General features: G+C 43.0%; 1 protein-coding gene across 2 annotated transcripts in view; it reads left to right on the top strand.

Moving 5' to 3' along the window:
- The window catches only part of syt1a (synaptotagmin Ia), a 262,139-nt gene that overhangs the window by 64,402 nt on the left and 173,512 nt on the right, over nt 1-24,225 (top strand). For both annotated transcript variants that reach the window (XM_076989718.1, XM_076989719.1), the window contains one exon: nt 18,177-18,228. The gene's annotated coding sequence lies outside the window, so the exon portion shown is untranslated. The remainder of the gene's footprint in view (nt 1-18,176; nt 18,229-24,225) is intronic.

The raw sequence follows: 24,225 nt of genomic DNA, 5'->3' as shown, positions 1-24,225 counted from the left end.
AGAAAAATAAGTGAGAAGTATTTTAAACTTTGATTTAAAAATGTCTAAAGTCATGGCTCTTCTCATGTTTTTATTCAGCTACTTTTGTGTAAGAGCGGCATATACTTCTGTTTAAAGAGCTTCTCCGTGCAGTTTCCGCCTTCTTTTGGCAGATCTGTTAAGATGATTGGCTGCATTAAAAAATGATTGACAGCTAACTCTGGCTGATAATTGGCTTAATAAAAATTGATTGACAACGAAAGTCTAGTATCTGATTGGCTGCATTCGAAAATGATTGACACATGCTCCGCCCTTTACCCACGCCCACCGGGGCTCCGGGCTGCAGCATTACATATATGGTTTATACTTGCCGTCACATTCTGTGCAGTGTTCTCCGAAACGATGTGTGTTGGTATAAAGAAACACCCCTCAAAAACAGGGGAAGGAACATTTACCTGACCAATTTTAATGTTGCTTTTTGTTTCAGATTTGTAAAGTGCTGGAATTTAGGCTAAATACTTGAAAATGTTTGAAATTGTAACTACTTTGTTTCACAACAAATAGACATCTGAATGAACAGTTTTCTTGTATTACGTAATTCCAGGACGAAACATGAGAGAACGTGAAGACGTTAAGATTGGGCGTTTTGAAAATAAACAACAAATAAATAATGTGATAAAAAAGCGAATTATTTCGGATCATTTCGAATGTATGTATAAATATTTAACTTTATTAAGTTTAACGTGCTGGGAAATATTGAAATGGACCTTGAAAGTGATGTATAAATGCTTTAATTCCACCTTGTAAAGGTGTATTGCAAACATGACTTGTTCAATGAACATGATGTTCATTGCACTGAAGCGCGGCATGCGCGAAGTTACAAAATTCGAGAGGTGCACGACCTTGCGAATCAACAGCGCGTGAGGCACTCCGCCACCGCGATTACATAATTTTAGCCGCGCGGACCCTCACGCCGCGTCAAGTATAAACCTGGCTTTAACCTAGCTTTAAAGCACTTCTACGGCACTTTCAAGGTCCATTTCAATATTTCCCAGCTGACTCAGGTTCTCTCTAAGTTCGGTTTCTGGAACAGAAAACCTGAGCTTTCGTTAACTCTGAGTTTACTTACCCGCTTTCTGGAATACCCCCCTGTTCAGTCAGCTATTTGTTGTGAATCGAAATACAGTTACAATTTCAAGCATTTTCAAGTACTTTAGCCTAAATTCCAGCACTTTTCAAACCTGGAACACAATGCACAATTAAAATTCGTCACATAAATTTTCCGCCATTTGCGTAGGTTCGTGCGAGGTGCAACGTTCACTCCCAAAAGTATAAATTCAGCCTTAACTTGTCGCTGATCACCTAGTGTTTCTCGCACAGCTCACACACACACGCAGGTATGTCCACACGGAATTAACACAAACTTAGCGCTTTCAAAATAAAAGCGTCACAGTTGTATTGCACGCACGACATAGATATTTGTTTCATTTATGATTGGCCTCTCGCGGGCCGGACAGGGACGCACAACGGGCCGGATGTGGCCCGCGGGCCGTAGTTTGCCCAGGTCTGCCCTAGGGGGAGCACCCCCCTTTTGTCTGTGGAGGCATGGTACCTACAGCACGTTGTGTCTCTATGCGGCATGTTTCTCTGTCACGAGTGTTACGTTCGCCACCCCCCGTCAACAAATCACGTCCATCGCACCCCCCCCATTACACATTAAAAACATGCGTACGCCTGAGGTGAATGTTTTTGTGCGTACGCATAAGTTTGAATGTTTGAAGACAAATACTGCATTTTGATTGGTTGATTATAGTTGTGCTTGATTCCTAAGGCGTCATTCTCTCTTAGTGGCTTTACTGGCAGATTCACATCCATATAGAGAGAGTTGCTCATCCTGGGTAGGGCAACTGTGATTGGTAATGTATAAAATATTGTAGACTCTCTATAAGTAATAGACTCTACAACTGTTTTTACACTGGGTAATCCAAAAATGGCTAATCTGGAGCCAGTTACTACTCTGATTTAGGATTTGGACAAGCCTCCTATGGGAAAGCCAACACCCACCCAACATAGGGCAGTCATGGCCTGGTGGTAGGGAACTGGGGCCTCATGTATGAATGGTGCGTACGCACAAAAACATTTTTCACGCAAACGGTCAGATGTACGAAATGTGATTTGAACGTGAGAAATTGCGTACACCCACGACACCTTCACCTCTGGCGTACGCATGTTTCTAATGTGTTTTCGTCAATTAGCGACACTTAGAGGTGATGCATTGAAATTACAACTATTAAGATATCCTTCAAGCACACATTGTAGTAAGCCCTTACTGGGTAAAATAAAGTAAATTAATCAGAAAATTAAACAGTAAATTAATCAGAAAGTTTCACTGCCTTACTGAAATAATCATTCGACGTGTTTCCACTTAGCCTAGATTATATAGACATGCATTAAATGTTGTGCTGGTGTTCTTGGGAGATGGCAGCGTTGACATTACTGGAAGATATTGTTAATGGCCGAATTCGCCGAGAGCGCGTTTTCCGTGACCATTATGACTTTTACGGCTTATAAGCCGTTTCAGATTTCCAAGAACTGTCCTCTTGTGTTGAGTTGGGTCCAGTTTTGGAGAGAGAAACGCGAGGAGTCGCGCATTACCAGCGACAACGCTCGGCTTCCTGGCAACTGGCTCGTTTCAAAGAGAACTGGCAGCCCGGTCGGGGATATCCCAGTCATCTTTGAGCCGGGCCATGCCAGCTGTTTTGGATGGGATCATCTGCATGTCAGCTAGGTATATAAAGTTCCCATATGAAGCGGTTGACCAGGCAAACATTAAAGCGCAATTTGCAGCGATAGCCGGTTTCCCTAATATAATCGGAGCGATCGACTGCAGACACATTTCTATAAAGGCACCATCTGAGGAGGAATTTGCTTATGTGAATAGAAAGCGCTTTAATTCCATAAACGTGCAAATATTCTGTGATGCAAAAAAGTACTTTACTAATGTAGTGGCACATTGGCCTGGATCAACCCAATGATTTGTACATCCTTACAAACTGCATGGTTGGGATAAGATTACAAGCTAGCAGAGTGCGTGATGGGTGGCTTCTTGGTAAGCAACAAAATTTAAGCATTTAAATAAAAGCACTTGACATTTCCAGCTTAGAATAATTCATTTTGGTAACATGGGTAATTGTTAAATTACTTACACGTGCTCAAGACGTGGCTGATGACCCTTTGTAATCCACAGACTGACCGGGAGCGGAGATACAATTCTCTCCATTCTCGCACCCGGTCAGTTGTGGAGAGGGTGATTGGGCAGCTGAAAAGCTGGTGGTGCTGGCTGGACAGGATTGGGGGATGCTCCTGTATCGGCCAGAGAAGGTGTGTCGTATTGTGAGGGCATGTGAGGTCCTGCACAATGTTGCGCACAGGTATGCCGTGCCATTGTTAGAGGTGGTGGAGCACCCAGCGAACCCAGAGCCAGGACAAATGAATGTGCAGCGCAAATTTTAACCAATTATTTTATTGAGCCGCTGATGGTAGTGAGCGCATCACTGATATTTATTAGGTGCATTATATAATTCTGCCAGTGTGCATTATTCTGACCCCACAACATTTAAAGCTTCACACACGCTGTCCCACTCAGACCTTTTGCGCTTTTCCGTAATGCCACCTTGTGCCAAACAAACATTTTTTCCGCACCTCTACCTCATTCAAGAGCGTCTCTACTTTCACATTCGGTGAAGTTCCTCTTTTTTCCCTGTTTAGACATGGTTTGTGATAGATCAAAGAGCAAACCTCTCCTGTACAGGGCAAATTTAAATGAATTTGCATATTTATAGGGGGTGTGTCACTGTGTGCACTCAATTTCACGTTGATTGGGATGTACAAAAGAAATGTGTGTGGATTCCGGCGTACGCACGGTTTGATACATCCACCATTTTCTGGATTTGTACGTACACCAATTTTTAGTAAGAAATCCACGCAAGTCTTTGTACATGAGGCCCCAGGTCTTGTGACCGGAGGGTTGTGGGTTTGATTCCCACAGCTGAGGCCATGACTGAGGTGCCCTTGAGCAAGGCCCTTAACCCTCAATTGCTCACTTGTATAAAAATGAGATAAAAATGTAAGTAGCTCTGGATAAATGTAAATATCATTCGCAGTGGATTAGTAACATTAGTTTAGTTCGGATTAATAGTGTCAATCTAACCAGATCAGTGAGTGTGAGCACACTCCAGGTTTCTGAGCAGCAGGGGTTTTTAGATAGCTCAATGCAACAGCACAGTGTAGGTCATGAGGTGTTGAATCATATGAACAGTCTCACAAAACATCCCGTGGGCTTGATGCGTCAAAGTCCAGACCCACGGTGCCGACCCAGAGGAGCCGAGCATAGCCAGTTTTTGTGCTTGTTGTTTTCTTGTCCACCTCTCAAAACACTTGAGATACTTATCATGAACTCTAGAGTACTTGATCACTCAGCACACAATCCTGGTGAAAACACCCTCAGTTTTCCTGTCAAGTCAGAAACCAATCATCCCAAAACCAAAGATTTTTCTGTTGTTTTTTTTTGTGGCACTGCAGTTCTTGACAAATAAAGCTGGATTGCATTACAAACCAGCACACACCAGGAATTCTCTATCATTCTTTGTCCTTTAATATTTGGAATGAAATTCTAGTTATGTACCCTTTATAAAATGATCAGGAAGCAGTTCAAGTTTTATGTAAATAATGTCCTTTTTAGAATTTTAGTAAAGATCAGCAGTGAAAATATGAAAATATATCAGCCTCAATGAAGTGGTGTACCCTCCTGGGTGCTTATCCTTTCTTCACCATTTTTGCCAGATTTCTTTATTTTAGTCAGTAAGTCTCTAGATAAATCAATAACTTTGTTCTCTTCTCTCATTCTCCTCCTCCCTCTCTCTCCTTCTCTATCATCCTCTTTCTCTCTGCTCAATTATCCAGATATCATATACGACTTATTTCCCACGGCCTTGGGAGGATTATTGCCTCTTCTTGGCAAGCCTGCAGATCTCACACCCTACACTGTTGATGCAGTCAGTACCTGGGGTCTGGGCTCTTGATGCAGTCAGTACCTGGGGTCTGGGCTGTTGATGCAGTCAGTACCTGGGGTCTGGGCTGTTGATGCAGTCAGTACCTGGGGCCTGGGCTGTTGATGCAGTCAGTACCTGGGGTCTGGGCTGTTGATGCAGTCAGTACCTGGGGTCTGGGCTGTTGATGCAGTCAGTACCTGGGATCTGGGCTGTTGATGCAGTCAGTACCTGGGGTCTGGGCTGTTGATGCAGTCAGTACCTGGGGTCTGGGCTGTTGATGCAGTCAGTACCTGGGATCTGGGCTGTTGATGCAGTCAGTACCTGGGGTCTGGGTTGTTGATGCAGTCAGTACCTGGGGCCTGGGCTGTTGATGCAGTCAGTATCTGGGGTCTGGGCTGTTGATGCAGTCAGTACCTGGGGTCTGGGCTGTTGATGCAGACAGTACCTGGGGTCTGGGCTGTTGATGCAGTCAGTACCTGGGGTCTGGGCTGTTGATGCAGTCAGTACCTGGGGCCTGGGCTGTTGATGCAGTCAGTACCTGGGGTCTGGGCTGTTGATGCAGTCAGTACCTGGGGTCTGGGCTGTCACTGATGCATGCTGCAGTGCTTTGACTGTGTCACGGACTCCTTGCTGTCCCATGTGATGGCTACCTGGGCGAGAAACAGCTGCCTTTTCAACGCTTCAGTGCTGCTTTGTTATCCAGGCTTATTGCAGCCAGATCAGTCACAGATGTATGTCGATGTCCATCTGCTTTTGCCCAATAGAAGCATTACAAGCTGCTATAACAGAAATCAAAACCTGCACTATTAATTCCCCCAAATACCCTTTTCTGCATAATGAATATGTGCTACACGGGATGAGGAAAAAGACCTACCTTGGAATAACAGCTTACAAGCAGTTCTGTATATGTACCACTTCATCATTATGAAAGCAGGTGTCATAATTTTGCAATAATTTACAAAGCCACCAACACACCTTCCCAGTCTCCCATACTAATAGAATCTGTCTGTATGCACCTGGGCCAATTGGTTCTGCTGTGAAATGTCACACAATTAATATGGATGACAACATGAGCTTTGCACACAGTGCGTTTGGCTGTGACAGCAGAAGCTGCTGGACTCTTTCTGTCTCTCATCTGTAGCATTGTGATTATCGCTGCATTTTTAAGCAAGCTGGTGATTGACAGCCTGGCTGCCCCTCCCACGGTGGAGCTGAACCAACTTCTGGTGGCGGTGGTGTGATGGCTCCTCTTCCTCCTCCTCTTCCTCTTTCTCCAAGCAACACATCCTTGGGTAAAAAAGAAAAGGGGGAAAATAAAATATGATGACATCAAACAGGATTGCATTGAGCTATCTTGCCTGCTTCAATAGACTCTATAGCAGAATAGATGCATTGAATTAAATTTTCAACATAAACCCATCCTGCTTTTCATATGATATTAATGAAAGATTTATTTTTGTGTAATCTCCATTCAGTTATTTCTGGCAAACAACAAAGGCCGTTTAACAGAGTAAAACTAGTCGGTGTACACGCGCTGCTGGATTATGCGGGGTGCAAACACGCTTCATCAGAGAGCCCGGGATTAAGTATGGGGAGTAAGTATGGGGATTGAGTATGGGGAGTAAGTATGGGGAGTAAGTATGGGGTTTAATTATGGGGAGTAAGTATGGGGATTAAGTATGGGGAGTAAGTATGGGGAGTAAGTATGGGGTTTAATTATGGGGAGTAAGTATGGGGAGTAAGTATGGGGAGTAAGTATGGTTTCTGGAGGTGCGTGAGGAGGTTTTATTATGTCAGAGATGATGTAGTGGTAGTTTTCTGTGTCTCTGCCTGCCTCACGCCACTGCACCACTGACGTTTTGGTCGACGTTTGTGAGTGTGACGAATTAAGACATTGTCATTGCTGACAACCATACACAACAACACCTGAGTATACAATTTGCCTGAGTTCTCTTTTCAGTGTCAAACCCTAATTAATTAATTAAATAAAATTTAATTAAACTGTTGCTATGGTAACCGGCATCAGCCAGAGTCTTGGTTCCTCTAAAGGTTTCTTCCTCATGCCCTTAAGGAGTTTTTCACTGGGGGCTTGGACTCGAACACTTGTAAAGCTGCTCTGTGACAATTGTTGTAAAGAGGGCTATATAAATAAAATTTGATTGATTGATTGAATTACATCTAATTTTTGCATTGCATGTGAATGTCTCATACTGTCTTCACACTCTCCCACGGTCATGGCACTTCTCTGAAATTTACATTCTCAGTTCGACATAAAATGTCTTGGAGTACCTCTGCTCTGCCAGCAGCTTAGGCTACAATCAGTCTGATCCCAGAGCAGTCTGATCCCACCATAGTCTGATTCCAGCATAGACTTGGGTTGTGCAGGCTCCAAGCCTGCTGCACACATGAATGTAATTGCTGGAGGAAATTTTCAAGATGGAACCTGAGATTTGAAAATTAATGAAAGCCTGCTGTCTGTCTGCATTTATGGATAGATATCTGAACAACGGATATTACTTCCGTAATCTTGTTGCTGAAAGCCCCAGTCTGTTATCCAGCACTCCGCTCCTGTTCCCCACTCTTATTGAGGAGATCTAGAAATGCGTTTATCACATTCAGTCTGTTATTAGTGATGTACCTGGGAGTTGTTGTTTATGATCTGTTTAGTTTAATAGCTGCAAGTGTAGGATGGAAGATGAAAGCAAGGACGCTTCACAAATAGAGAGCTTTTGCTTTCGGGTAGCTCAAAGTTTATGAAAGGTCTGGGATTCATTTGGGTCAAAAGAGTTTATTTAATTATCCACTTTTTAAAAGCCATTCATGTTTCCCTTGTGGCATCAACAATATTTTTGTGGCAACCTCCTTGAACTAGTCATGAACAGATGGCTCTTTTTTGAGGACACATGCTAACATTGCTATTCATTGTGATACATGAATCTAGAGCCTCTTGAAGGACACTCAAGAGAAAGTAGCCCAGTCAGTCCTCTCTTAAGCAATCAAACTCAGGACTGTACGCTTCCTGCTGCTCATGCCTCTCTGCCTACACAATGCTGCTTTGAAGTCTGAGGCAATTACCCTCCACCTGTGAAGCAGAAATGCTAACCTCAGTCTCACTAAGCGCAGTCTCACTCTGTTTTCACAGATAACAATGCTAGAATCTTCCAGAAAATGATTCACAGAGACAATCAAACCCATATCCTTTCAGGCCCAGCAGCCTGACCTGGTGTAAGCAGCACCTGCCCAAATGTTAAAATATCACTGACCTCAAGAAGGTCACACTGTAATGGGTTCAAATTATATATATCCTGTAGTCCACACTGATTGCTCATGTTATATGACCTTTTTGGATAACTGTTTTGTGGTATGGGTTGTAAGACATAGCCATGTATGATTCAGAACTGCATTTCTGTGAATAATAGGTTTTGTAGTGTCTGAAATCATGTTTGCTTTGTCTCTGCACTTCAAAGCTTTCAGCACAGTTAGTAGTTGGACGAGGTCAGGGTCTTTGATCTTCTTTTTTGTGTTTTACATAGAACTGAAGTGCTCTTAAAATGTCGTCCATGCTGTTTGGCTCAAATCAAAAACACAAACAGAGAGATCATTGTCTCTTTCCTGTCTGGACTAGGATCCATTGATTTTTTTAGTGATGTGGTCAGTACAACTGCTGCAGAATCATCGATGCCATGACCTTGTTGTCATTGTATACCAAGGATAAGATTATCTGTGGCTCCCTGATCATAATGAATATCTTTTACTCTCTTAGGAACCATATTCATCCATGCACATAACTGAGCTTTTTTGATGTCACATTGACGAGAATGCTGCAGTTCAACTAAACATGTAACATGAAAGAGAGACATGTTAATTATAAAAGAACATAACAAGCGAACAACCTCAAAAGATGAAAGACTCACACATAGACTGTCTGCATGTGGAGAATAGATTTGAAAATGCAGCTTCTTAGTTTACCTAATGAAAAGGCATGTGTAGCATGTTCTGTTCTCCAAAAACCTACCTTAAGGGCCACTGCCAGCAAATTGTGGAGGGGGTAATTTTAAAAGACCTCTTTAAATGTCACCCAGAAAGAAAGAGAGAAAGTCAAGTCCTAGTCTTGATGTAATTAGGAACATGAAAGGTACCATTAACATTTTGCAAGGGGTGCATAAAGGTTACAGATATCCACCTTGACCGGTAATCAAGGAGTTATGGAGTAATTAAGAAGGCCTGAAAATGTGATGGAGAAATGGAGTGATTATTTATACACTTCATACAAGAGGTTAAAGATGTCTTTAAACAACAAGAGCAATTAACAATTGAGAAAAAAGGGCTGTTAACATGTGTTAGTGGGTGCTCCAGGTTCAGAACTGTGAATCCTACAAATAAATCCTTCAGTAATTACTGTGCTCTTCTGCAGAGTTTGCTCCTCTAAACTTGTGAATTGGTTTCTTTCCTAATTTTCATCCCCCACAGAGTAAACTGATTCTATAGATGGCTTAGTCAACACTAGGCAAAGTGGGCCCATAAGGCCTCTATACACATACAGTTTGGATGCCACTGCTACAAGTTCAACTACCAATTACAGAGGTGTTTGATTGTTGGAAAACAACATTTCTCCAACAATGCCATATGTAATTGGTGGCTTCTCTGTCATTTGAGAAGTTAAAACAATGCCACACATCATTACAAGCTCTGTATGGGCTGTTTTCTCTAAGCTGGAATGAACGGTGGAGTAGAGAATACACACAGCAGTGCTGAGGATGGGGAGTGGAGGATGTGTCCAGACCTGCAGCTGAGCACAAAGCCCCATGAATCTACCTCCCTCCCCATTGCGAGCCTCATTGTGCTGGCCGGCTTATAAGCCCACCAGTTCCCTCAGCACTTATTTCCAAATCATGTCCCGGCCAGCTTCATTTTTAGCCATTCTCCTGCAAGGCCCTGAGGGGTGGGTGCACTCAAACTGCTGCTTGTTACACTTGGACAGGGTTGACTGTCCTAATTGCATTCTGTTTGGCTTTGCTCCCTCTGCTGGCCATTGGGGGAAATTTGCCGTTGCAACCACAGTGTAAGCATGTCCTGCTTGCCCGCCCCACAACCCATCTCTAGAGATACAACCCATCCCTAGAGATACAACCCATCCCTAGAGATACAACCCATCTCCAGAGATACAACCAAACACCACTACTATAAGCACACAAACATCTTATGTCATTTGTTTCCTGTTCCATCCTATATCACTACACCTGTTGTTGAGCCTCCTACATAAACTTAATTTGACTTTCACTACCTCAGTTTTGGATCTGATCTGCATGGGCAGATTTTGGCTCAATGGACCACAGCTACACTGCAAATCTGGTATACACAGGAAGAGCATCATAGCTTTAAATGGAATTAAGCAGGCTTCCAGCGAAGATAAGCAATCTGCCACTCAATGGCATCCCAAACATCTCAGTCAACTTCATTTCAAATCATTTGTATATAGTGGATAAAGTATGAAATGCATTTATATAATGACTGGATTAAGCATCACTGATTTCAGATTGTAAAGTTCTTGCTAATGTCCATCAAACTTCAACATTGAAGGAGTCAACCCTCCTCCATTAATCCCACACCGTATGTACAAACGTTTTTCTGAAGTCCCTTTCCTCAAAGACCTGCATGATCAGGCTTCAGCCTACTCTTCTATGTGCATGCAAATGCAAAATAATTGACAGGCAGAGGGAACTGATTCTTTGTAGAGACATTTCCTACATTGTTAATTGGTTTTCCTTTCTCAGAGCAACTCTTGTGATAGTTATCAGCATGTAAGGACAGTTTTACTGAAGGGCTCTAAAAATAAATTACTTTTTAGGACTTTTTTGGCTCACTTTCCAACAGTATAGAGATGTCCTCATCGCACAGTGTCATTGTAATGAATTTGTATGTTATGGTTTTTTTTTTTGGAACCTTTAAAATTCACTACACTGTAGTACAGTTCCGTCTGGGCTTAGAAAGTGCTACTGAGACTAATTACATTCTCACTTGAGCACTATATCAGTCCTTGTATATGCAGAGACAGTTTTATTTCTAAACATGCTATTTTAATCCTATGCAGAGACTGCTTAGAACACAATCTAAGGGAAAAGTAGCTCTGAGCGTCACTGGGATGCTTGCTCTACGAGGGAGCTGTGGACATTTTCACTGGGGTTTCTTGTGGATATTTGTAAATACCAGCAGCTTAGCCTGTGAGAGTTTACAGAAGGCTGCTGTGCTCACATCTGCTTTTTTGTCCTTCCAAAAAAAGAATGTTTCCTTCTGAAATTTCATGTGAATATTGAGAAAAAAGTTGCTGATAACTATGAAACAATAAGTATATAATGACAGGAAATAAATACAAAAATAATAAATGAAACTTTAATATATCATGGACTCTTCATATCCGTGCAATATGTCAACTGAGCATGACTATATTAACATCTTCACCAATTACTTTCCTCACCAACTTGTCCGAAATTCTGCCAGTGTCAAATGTACCTGTGAAGTGTCTCAACACTTTTGTAATTAGATTTCTACCCTTTCCTTGAGAGTCTTCTGACCAAAGGGATGAAGGCTCTGATCTTAGTCACTGATCCTAATGGCCACTTACCTAATGATCACACTGACATGCCAACTTTGTCTCATTCTTCCTTTTATGCCATATAATGTAGTGTTATAGAAGTCTTCCACCACATTCCACTAATAAGAGAAGTTTCACCTTTAGTGTGTGAGACATTTCAGGCAGTTTGGTGGTTCAGGATAGTCAGATTCTCAGTATTCTCAGAAAATATGTGATTAAGGCAGGGTGGACTTTAGAATGGGAAATGTCATGCCCGCAATACCCCCATTGTCCCTGCTACCTCCACTGTCCCTGTGTCCTCCCCACTGTCCTTGCCACCCTCACTGTCCCTGTGTCCTCTCCACTGTCCCTGTGTCCTCCCCACTGTCCCTGCCACCCTCACTGTCCCTGTGTCCACCCCACTGTCCCTGCTACCTCCACTGTCCCTGTGTCCACCCCACTGTCCCTGCTACCTCACTGTCCCTGTGTCCCCCACTGTCTCTGCTACCCCCACTGTCCTTGTGTCCTCCCCACTGTCCCTGCCACCCTCACTGTCCCTGTGTCCACCCCACTGTCCCTGCTACCTCACTGTCCCTGTGTCCCCCCACTGTCCCTGCCACCCTCACTGTCCCTGTGTCCTCCCCACTGTCCCTGCTACCTCCACTGTCCCTGTGTCCTCCCCACTGTCCCTGCCACCCTCACTGTCCCTGTGTCCTCCCCACTGTCCCTGCCACCCTCACTGTCCCTGCTACCTCCACTGTCCCTGTGTCCTCCCCACTGTCCCTGCCACCCCCACTGTCCCTGTGTCCCCCACTGTCCCTGCTACCCCCACTGTCCCTGTGTCCCCCACTGTCCCTGCTACCCCCACTGTCCTTGTGTCCCCCACTGTCTCTGCTACCCCCACTGTCCTTGTGTCCTCCCCACTGTCCCTGCCACCCTCACTGTCCCTGTGTCCCCCACTGTCTCTGCCACTCCCACTGTCCCTGCCCCCCCCCCCCCCCACTGTCCCTGTGCCACCCACTTCTCTTGCTCCTGATGGACTGTGCACACTGACGTACATAAGCAGAATCACCCTTCTGAAAAGCCTGGAAGTGTTAATTACCACACCAAACCCTACGATGAATTAGCCACTGCTCTTCACTGTTGTATCTCAGAGCTGGTAGCAGACACTACTGCTCCCTTATTAGATACAGCAGATATGGCAGTGGAACAGACGTGACCTTTCTAGATTATGTTTGTAAAAACAGGCTGTTGGAGAGCTGAGCTCCTTTAAACACCTAAAGATGCCCCGCCCACTTACGTGTGGTTTTCTGCGCCTGTTGCAGGTTTGTTTGTCTGGACCAGCTCCAGCTGTTTGGCAGTGTTTGTTTATGTGCTGCTTTAGTTTGCGCCACCTGCCTTTAGCAAACAAAGCTGCAGTGTAATTTTCTCTCCATGTTTTTGAGAGGAGGGCTTTCGCACCATAAACGACAAACAGCTCTGTAGAACATGAATTTTAAAGTCTAATTTGTAAGCAGCAGTAATGAGATAAAATGGCCGAACTGGGGGAGTTAACACTTCTCAACAGCTACTCTTGCATCTTCTGTTGCACTGTGTGTCCGTGTTGTCACTATAAATCACCAATTAAAAAAACCAAAAACTTTTAAACGTGCCCACTTGAACTGAGAGAAATAATTTCTTGGGTGAATAAAGTTTGGACTAAACAGGTCAAGTATTTTAACCCGCTGCAAAATGTCAAACCGTTGTTTTTCGCATTTGAATTAGCGAGTGGCCTTTGTCACGCAAATGTGATGTTGAGTCACACAAACAGATCAAACCATGTATCAGCATGTGATGGTGAATAAAATGTCATAGAAAAAAACGGGGGGAGAGAGAGAGAGAGAAGAGAGAGAGAGAGAGAGAGAGATCTCCAGCAGAAAAAATCGTTTGTCAATCTGAGACAAATGAGATAGCATACTTCATAACAATGTGAGCGTATAATACTTCAAGGTAGAAGTAGAGATGCACCAGTGAAAGGTGATGGGTGTGTGTTCATAGGTGTGTGTGTGTTCATAGGTGTGTGTGTGTTCATAGGTGTGTGTGTGTGTTCATAGGTGTGTGTTCATAGGTGTGTGTGTGTTCATGGGTGTGTTCATAGGTGTGTGTGTGTGTTCATAGGTGTGTGTGTGTTCATGGGTGTGTTCATAGGTGTGTGTGTGTGTTCATAGGTGTGTGTGTGTGTTCATGGGTGTGTGTGTGTTCATGGGTGTGTGTTCATAGGTGTGTGTTCATAGGTGTGTGTGTGTTCATAGGTGTGTGTGTGTTCATAGGTGTGTGTGTGTTCATGGGTGTGTTCATAGGTGTGTGTGTTCATAGGTGTGTGTGTGTGTTCATAGGTGTGTGTGTTCATGGGTGTGTTCATAGGTGTGTGTGTTCATAGGTGTGTGTGTGTTCATAGGTGTGTGTGTGTTCATGGGTGTGTGTTCATAGGTGTGTGTGTGTTCATAGGTGTGTGTTCATAGGTGTGTGTGTGTTCATGGGTGTGTTCATAGGTGTGTGTGTGTTCATAGGTGTGTGTGTGTTCATGGGTGTGTTCATAGGTGTGTGTGTTCATAGGTGTGTGTGTGTTCATAGGTGTGTGTGTGTTCGTGGGTGTGTGTGTGTTCATGGGTGTGTGTTCATAGGTGTGTGTTCATAGGTGTGTGTGTGTTCATAGGTGTGTGTGTGTTCATGGGTGTGTTCATAGGTGTGTGTGTTCCAGTGATGGCCAAGTTACCTTGAAAAAGTAATCCGATTACTGATTACTGATTACTCCTTTTAAAAGTAACTTAGTTACGTTACTGATTACTTGATTTTAAAAGTAACTACGTTAGATTACAAGTTACTTTAGTAGTTACATTCAGCAGCAAAAATAATTTTTCCAATACTCACTTTATTGGAAGTGCATTTTTAACAGTAACAATGTATTGAAGCAGGTTCGGTAACAGAGGCAAAAACTGCTTAATCCAAAAATCCGAGGAGGGAAACTTTATTGATAACGCAACCCTGGCGCGCGCCGTCGCCGCCCCCCCAGTGTCACTTAAAGGGCAAGACTCGCCGTGAGGAGTAGTAATCGCTACAGTATCTCCTGACATTACGTTTGTGTAGCTGCGCGGTATTATTTGTAAATTTATTTGTAAACGTAATACAAGCGAACTGTTCAGTCAGACAGCTTGTGAAACGAAATACCATTACAATTTCAAGCATTTTAATAAAGTAGGCTACGTTAGTCAAAATTCCAGCACTTTTCAAACGTGGAACACAAAGCAACAATAAAGTTCTTCAGGTAAATGTTCCTTCCCCTGTTTTTGAGGGGTGTTTCTTTATACTACCACATATTGTTACGGGAGGACACGCAAAAAATGACTTGTAAAACGTGCTCGCGCTTTCACAGGGTCGCGCGCAGCGTGCGGAGTCGAGCGCTACGGTCAGACGCAAAAGTAGAACTGACCAAGAAGAAAGCAAAAATATATATTTTTACTAGGGAAAATAAAAATAGTAACGCACAGTTATTTGGATAAGTAACTTTAATCTGATTACTGGACTGGAAATAGTAGCGCGTTATATTACTCGTTACCGAAAAAAGTGGTAAGATTAGAGTAACGCGTTACTAAGTAACGCGTTACTGACATCACTGGTGTGTTCATAGGTGTGTGTGTGTTCATAGGTGTGTGTGTGTTCATGGGTGTGTGTTCATAGGTGTGTGTGTTCATGGGTGTGTGTGTTCATGGGTGTGTGTTCATAGGTGTGTGTGTGTTCATAGGTGTGTGTGTGTTCATGGGTGTGTGTGTTCATGGGTGTGTGTTCATGGGTGTGTTCATAGGTGTGTGTGTTCATAGGTGTGTGTGTGTTCATGGGTGTGTGTTCAAAGGTGTGTGTGTGTGTTCATGGGTGTGTGTTCATAGGTGTGTGTGTGTTCATGGGTGTGTTCATAGGTGTGTGTGTGTTCATGGATGTGTGTTCATGGGTGTGTGTGTTCATAGGTGTGTGTGTGTTCATGGGTGTGTGTGTTCATGGGTGTGTGTTCATAGGTGTGTGTGTGTTCATGGGTGTGTGTTCATGGGTGTGTGTTCATAGGTGTGTGTGTGTTTATGGATGTGTGTTCATGGGTGTGTGTGTGTTCATGGGTGTGTGTGTTCATGGGTGTGTGTTCATAGGTGTGTGTGTGTTCATGGGTGTGTGTGTTCATGGGTGTGTGTGTGTTCATGGGTGTGTGTGTGTGTGTGTTCATGGATGTGTGTTCATGGGGGTGTGTGTCCATGGGTGTGTGTGTTCATGGGTGTGTGTGTTCATGGGTGTGTGTTCATGGGTGTGTGTGTTCATGGATGTGTTCATGGGTGTGTGTGTTCATGGGTGTGTGTGTGTTCATGGATGTGTGTTCATGGGTGTGTGTTCATGGGTGTGTGTGTGTGTGTGTGTTCATGGGTGTGTGTTCATGGGTGTGTGTGTGTGTGTGTGTGTTCATGGGTGTGTGTGTGTGTGTGTGTGTGTTCATGGGTGTGTGTGTGTTCATGGGTGTGTGTGTGTGTGTGTGTGTGTGTGTGTGTGTGTGTGTGTGTGTGTGTGTTCATGGGTGTGTGTGTGTGTGTGTGTTCATGGGTGTGTGTGTGTGTGTGTTCATGGGTGTGTGGATCAGCTTTATTGGCTTTACACTGAGTAGCCTTCATTTTATATGACTTCAGGTTATTAAAACCGTACAGGAGATTCAACTAATTGTGTCCTCCTGCAACCTAATAGAGTTAATACGTTTTTATGTCTATGTAAAATGTATGCATGGTTTTAAGTAGTTTACAAATAGTTTATGTGGAGAATTATATTTTAATGGCATTACATTTTACTAGCATTACATTACTAATCAATTGCTTTGCATTAAAATTTCTTACAAATAAAGGGTTACTGAGCATATTATGGGACATGCAGAGATGACATTTTTGACATTTAAAATGAGAGCTACGTAGTGTCAACCCGATTAATTACTTTTTTTAGTTTGTCAAAAATGTTTTTTATTGTAGGCTATGAGCTATGTTTATCGTTTGTATCTTTTGTTTGCATTGGAGATTTATGCATTTGGACAAAGCTTCTATCATTTAATACGCATTTTTGTGGCGGGAGGTTTTATTTATATAAAGGTGTGATCCACTCTGTGAGCTTTTTACTTCCATATTCATTTACTCCACTAGAAGGTGGTCAGCGGCATATAATAAAGCAACATAAATGAGGAAAGATATACAGCATTAATCTCTACATTAATTTTATGAGTCTCGAAATATATTCCAGAACTTAAAAAATGAAGAGTGGTGGTGGATTTGGGCATCTGGAGGTAAATAAAATGTAAGCTAATATGTGTGTGTGTGTGTATGTGTGTATGTGTGTGTGTGTGTGTGTGTGTGTGTGTGTGTGTGTGTGTGGTGGGGGGAGCAGCTATAGTCAAACTATAATCTGCAGTATATGTCAGTATATGCAACTTTATAAGCATTAGCATTAGTTATGCATAAATGTGACACTACGTTGGAAACAGGAAGTACCATGTATCATATCACAAGTGCAGCTCAAATACAGTAGCATCATCGGACTCTAACACGTCTCAGCTCATCTGGTTTACACGTCAGATGATGGTAAGGGCTTGCCGGTTAAACAGTAAAAAAGTGTTTGCCTCCTGTGGTAGGCTACATCCATGCATCATTTTAAGTGCACAATACAATAGTAAGCAGTGTGTAATTACAAACCTCCAAAGGTTTTTACAAAGTGCATTAACTCTCAGGAGCACAAACCCAATTTTCCTTCCCATTTAATTTATATGGGCTTTTCTCTCATCTTCGTGTGGACATTCAGATGTAGTAATTTAATTTCTGTTGAAAAAAGTCTCTAGTATTTAGCGCTGTGTTAATTAATCAAGAACATATTGGCTCACTTTGTGTTTCTGCCTCCGGGCCACTGCCAAGCTGTTAGTCAAAACATTTCTAATTGAATGATTAGGGTGACGTTTCACTATATACTATAATTATAGAACTATGTTTGAACTATAAATACGGACTTGTGCTAACGGGCCGCCCAATGGAGGATGGGTTCCCTTTTGAGTCTTGGTCCTCCCGAGGTTTCTTCCTAATCCCCACCCTATAGGGAGTTTTTCCTCGCCACTGTTGCCTTTGGCTTACTCATTAGGGATTTGGACCCATACGATTGTAAAGCTGCTTTGTGCCAACATGTGTTGTAAAAAGCACTATATAAATAAATTAGAATTTGACTTTGATTTTAACATTTCCTGAACAGCCCAGGGAATCATACAGGTGTGTGTATATAGAGCAACCCAGGGAATCATACAGGTGTGTGTATATAGACCAGCCCGTGTACACACTGCTACTAGCTGTACTGATGTATTGAACTTACACTTCTTGTTTTTTACCTTAGAGGTCAGGACCCAGAGGTCAGGACCCCCTATGAGCAATAAAGAAAATATGACTTTTAAATATGGAGTTTGCCTATCTCTCTGTGGTGAGTGAAAGTGTGATACTAACCCTTGTCTTTCTGTCTCTTTCTTCTCTTAATTTGGTGGTCAGTGACCACAAGAACAGAAGAAGAGAAGCCAAGCAAACCGGGCCTGTAGATTTTGTAAGTACCTTTGGTTATTTTCCTCACTGGAATATAATTAATGTTTGATCATATAAAGCTGCGCCACAATCTGGAAATGCTGTGACAGTATGTGTTTGTTGTGTCTTCAACTTCACAGCCATTAATGGTGCGGTGGACAAACATGTTTTATAAATGCCACATCAGTGCATCACCGTTGTTCTACTATGGCAGTGTTCTCTGGTTCTAACACACACACACACACACACACACACACACACGTATCCTACCCCCCCCCCCCCCCCCACACACACACGTATCCTACTCCCCCCCCCCCACACACACACGTATCCTACCCCCCCCCACACACACACACGTATCCTACCCCCCCACACACACACACGTATCCTACCCCCCCCCACACACACACGTATCCTACTCCCCCCCCCCCACACACACACACACGTATCCTACCTCCCCACACACACTCACACACACACACGTATCCTACCCCCCCCCCCCCACACACACACACACATACACACACACACACATATCCTACCCCCACACACACACACACGTATCCTACCCCCCCACACACACACACACATGTATCCTACCCCCCCCCACACACACACACACACGTATCCTACCCCCCCACACACACACACACACGTATCCTACCCCCCCACAAACACACACACACATCCTACTCCCCCCCCCACACACACACACATATCCTACCCCCCCCACACACACACACATATCCTACCCCCCCCCCCCCCCACACACACACACACACACACACATCCTACCCCCCATGGCTTTCCAACCTTTTTATCTCCATGAACAAAATGGCTCATGTGATGATCTGCCAGTGCTGTTATTGTAGCATTAGGTCTACTCCCCTTCACTTAAAAGAAAAAGTCTGGTCATGCCTATGTGAGAGAAAAAACTGAAAAGACAAAACACAGTGACATCCATGCTCCTCCAGGGGACCTGTGAGCTTCTATTCAAAGAGAAAAGAGTTGCTTCTCTCAGGGAGTCTCAAGACCGTATCTGCTATTTCCAGCATACATTCAGTTAATTGGGAACTACGGTGTACAGTAAGTGGTGTCAGACATGACTAAACAATGTGAAGTGTTCTCTCTCCCCTGCTCATGATGAATGGATGCTTCTGTCTCCGCTGCATCTGTCACCTGTGATTTATGCACCCAGCACATCCTTACCCACTCTCCTCCATGCAAAAATACAACCATACACCACACAGCCCCATCCCATTAGCTGCTACATTAATTACTGCCGCAGGACTAATGCTGCTCTAATCCTGCCTCTCAGTGCGATAGTGCCGTAGGAGCCGACCCTGAATCCCTGGTTCCTCTGTGTGCAGCCCGACTGCACACCTATCCAAAAGTATCACCTCTGCAGCAGCACGGTACTGCCCAGTCCGTCTCTAATCCTCTTAGATTTCTCCTACTGATAAACCCTGATAGTCTCTCATCATAAACACTGCAGCATCACTGTGTCTGTATTTGTGAGGAGAGATAAAAGCCAATCCAGACATCCATGGGGCCAGCGGAGAACTGGAATCCTTCAGTATGGGTCAGTATAGGAGCTGTAAGCCTGACTGGGTAATTTAACTTACTTGAAGCTAATCTGCCAGTGGACAACATATACTGAGAAATATCTGAGGGTTCCATCTACCTCCATCTGTGTCCTGGTTATATAGCCTTGTGCCTATAGATGTCAGGAAGTGTAGCTGATGCAACCCCAAAAATTGATAGGACTGTCCCACTGGAGCTATAAATACTAGTTTATGTTCACCAGGAGGTTCTAATGCTATGAAACACACACTAGTTTATGTTCACCAGGAGGTTCTAATGCTGTGAAACACACACTAGTTTATGTTCACCAGGAGGTTCTAATGCTATGAAACACACACTAGTTTATGTTCACCAGGAGGTTCTAATGCTATGAAACACACACTAGTTTATGTTCACCAGGAGGTTCTAATGCTATGAAACACACACTAGTTTATGTTCACCAGGAGGTTCTAATGCTGTGAAACACACACTAGTTTATGTTCACCAGGAGGTTCTAATGCTATGAAACACACACTAGTTTATGTTCACCAGGAGGTTCTAATGCTATGAAACACACACTAGTTTATGTTCACCAGGAGGTTCTAATGCTATGAAACACACACTAGTTTATGTTCACCAGGAGGTTCTAATGCTGTGAAACACACACTAGTTTATGTTCACCAGGAGGTTCTAATGCTATGAAACACACACTAGTTTATGTTCACCAGGAGGTTCTAATGCTATGAAACACACACTAGTTTATGTTCACCAGGAGGTTCTAATGCTATGAAACACACACTAGTTTATGTTCACCAGGAGGTTCTAATGCTGTGAAACACACACTAGTTTATGTTCACCAGGAGGTTCTAATGCCGTGAAACACACACTAGTTTATGTTCACCAGGAGGTTCTAATGCTATGAAACACACACTAGTTTATGTTCACCAGGAGGTTCTAATGCTATGAAACACACACTAGTTTATGTTCACCAGGAGGTTCTAATGCTATGAAACACACACTAGTTTATGTTCACCAGGAGGTTCTAATGCTGTGAAACACACACTAGTTTATGTTCACCAGGAGGTTCTAATGCTATGAAACACACACTAGTTTATGTTCACCAGGAGGTTCTAATGCTATGAAACACACTAGTTTATGTTCACCAGGAGGTTCTAATGCTATGAAACACACACTAGTTTATGTTCACCAGGAGGTTCTAATGCTGTGAAACACACACTAGTTTATGTTCACCAGGAGGTTCTAATGCTATGAAACACACACTAGTTTATGTTCACCAGGAGGTTCTAATGCTGTGAAACACACACTAGTTTATGTTCACCAGGAGGTTCTAATGCTATGAAACACACACTAGTTTATGTTCACCAGGAGGTTCTAATGCTATGAAACACACTAGTTTATGTTCACCAGGAGGTTCTAATGCTATAAAACACACACTAGTTTATGTTCACCAGGAGGTTCTAATGCTGTGAAACACACACTAGTTTATGTTCGCCAGGAGGTTCTAATGCTATGAAACACACACTAGTTTATGTTCACCAGGAGGTTCTAATGCTATTTGCATTTGTTTGGGAACTGTGGGAAACACATTTGAATATAAACTACTGACTCCACATTGTGACACTGTGCATATGAGATGATAATTTTATTAACTGCGTTCTGGGTGAATGAAAAACAGACACTCTTCACAATTTACCAGGGCGCCAAGGTCACCTTACGAGACTCCTCACAACTGGCTAGATTGACAGATCACTCAACCAGTTACTCCCAATTGGGAATCGCTCAGGGCAAGAAGAGCAGGTCCCCAGTTGCTCCTTGACCAAGGGTTTTTTTGCAAAGTAAAATCTCAAAAGAGGCAAATCTGTGGAGAATTGCTTGTATAACAACCATCCTCATTCTTCTCATTTGTCCAACATATGTTGAACACATTTTATGTCCAAATAGAGTCAAGCTGCGAAGTGTAATAAGAAAAACTGGAAAACAGCACAACAGGTATATATATAGGTATTTGGGGTTTGTGTGTAGCTTAGTTCTCATTGCTATAACAGTCTATGACTCCTCTCTTCACAGGACATCAGGGCCTGTTTCTGGGAGCTTTTATGGTCCTTATTTAGCAGAGGACTGTGATTCCCCTTTCATTTACCTCTCATATTTCATTTACCTCCATTTCTCTCTCTCTCTCTATCTCTGTCTCTACACTTCATTCATTCATTGCTCCCTCTAAACAAGCCTGCGCATTCTCTCCTCAGATCAGGCTAGTATCCTTCCACCCCTGGTTCCCTATCTAAAGGAACAGGCTATGCCCAATGTTCATCTTTTAATCTTCCACATTATACTATTTCATTTCCCCTCTAATTCCTTAATCAGCGAAGCTGCCACACCAGCACGAGTGCAGTTACACTAGAAGACAATTTCACATCTGCGATGCGCCTCCAGATTTGTGCCCCATGAATTTCACAATTGTTCCGTTAATAAGCTGTCATGGATGTATCACAGCTGCCGTCGCAGGACTCAAATGAATGGCTAATGCATCCATCAAGGGACATTAACTGAAGATTAGCGCACTGAGTGCGTGTGGACCCTTAGCCATTGATTTTGTGCTAACGAAGGTATGCGGTGTAACCTGCACACATAGTTATGTAGTAGGAGTTAATGATTTACATTTTGAGATGAAAATGAGCTGCACTGGAAGAATGACTGTGAGGGAAAATTGGATGAATTGTGGAACTGCACAGAGCTAAAATATGAAAGGCTGGGCCACCTAATGATTTTAGCTCTGGAAAAAGCTAATCATATTATTAATATGATTATTAATAATGAATATTTGGATAATTAATAATGAATACAATATAAGATCTGTTCTTCAAATTTGTGATAATGTTTGATATTATTGTTTGAGACAGCCAACATACAAAATGAGAGATGGTCACTAGGAGATGCACAGAAGAAAGAATGGTTCTTCATTGAAATAAAGGAGTAAATTCAAAACTCTATTTTAATGGTTCTCCACAGAGTGATGGCTATTTATGTCCTCACTCAAGTTTCGCTCAGTGGGTTAGCGGTATAATTTCCAGCTAATCAGTCCAGCATTCTCCAACAAACACCAACATGTCCAGACTCTGGGATCTGGAGTTCTGTTGTGAGTTCTCTGGATGTTTTGACATCTTTCACACTGATTCATGTTTTTTTAACAAAGCCAAAATGTTGAGGTTAGTATGGGTAATGCATTTTGGTGGAGAAGGTTTGCTGGTTTGCTGGGTTGTTTGTGATGGGGAATGTTAGAAAATACTGGGCAATGACATTTATAGTGTGATGATCATGGTGGATGTGTTGAGTCATTGTTTGATGATCATGGTGGATGTGTTGAGTCATTGTTTGATGATCATGGTGGATGTGCTGAGTCATTGTGTGATGATCATGGTGGATGTGTTGTCATTGTGTGATGATCATGGTGGATGTGTTGAGTCATTGTGTGATGATCATGGTGGATGTGTTGAGTCATTGTTTGATGATCATGGTGGATGTGTTGTCATTGTGTGATGATCATGGTGGATGTGCTGAGTCATTGTGTGATGATCATGGTGGATGTGTTGTCATTGTGTGATGATCATGGTGGATGTGCTGAGTCATTGTGTGATGATCATGGTGGATGTGCTGAGTCATTGTGTGATGATCATGGTGGATGTGTTGAGTCATTGTGTGATGATCATGGTGGATGTGCTGAGTCATTGTGTGATGATCATGGTGGATGTGCTGAGTCATTGTGTGATGATCGTGGTGGATGTGCTGAGTCATTGTGTGATGATCGTGGTGGATGTGCTGAGTCATTGTGTGATGATCATGGTGGATGTGCTGAGTCATTGTGTGATGATCATGGTGGATGTGCTGAGTCATTGTGTGATGATCATGGTGGATGTGCTGAGTCATTGTGTGATTATTGTGGTGGATGTGTTGAGTCATTGTGTGATGATCATGGTGGATGTGCTGAGTCATTGTGTGATGATCATGGTGGATGTGTTGAGTCATTGTTTGAGGATCATGGTGAATGTGCTGAGTCATTGTTTGCTGGTCTTCAGAGTGAATTTACTAATGTTAACTATGTCAAGTTTTTGACAGCACAGGAAATGCTCCTGTTCTGTTTATTTGACATTACATGCATTACTTTTATGCATTTGGCAAACAGACATATTTTCTATTTCAGTCAATGTCAATTTCAGATGCAGTGTTAGGAGTCTTGCCCAATGACTCTTATTAGTGCACTTGCCCGGAAACAATCTTGCAGCTCATGAACACATACAGTCTGTGCTTCACATTTTTGTAATTTTTGTAATTCAGTCTTGTTGATATAATATGGTGCTCCATCACTGTCTCTTTAGTATCTGATCCATCAGGGTCTTGCCCTCAGGTCAGCGCACAGAGCACTGCGTACCCTTCAGCC

The sequence above is a fragment of the Brachyhypopomus gauderio genome, unplaced genomic scaffold, assembly GCF_052324685.1.
Source record: "Brachyhypopomus gauderio isolate BG-103 unplaced genomic scaffold, BGAUD_0.2 sc70, whole genome shotgun sequence".
In the NCBI taxonomy this organism is placed as follows: domain Eukaryota; kingdom Metazoa; phylum Chordata; class Actinopteri; order Gymnotiformes; family Hypopomidae; genus Brachyhypopomus; species Brachyhypopomus gauderio.
The sequence above is the reverse complement of the archived record's forward strand: the minus strand, read 5'-3'. Positions and strand labels throughout refer to the sequence as shown.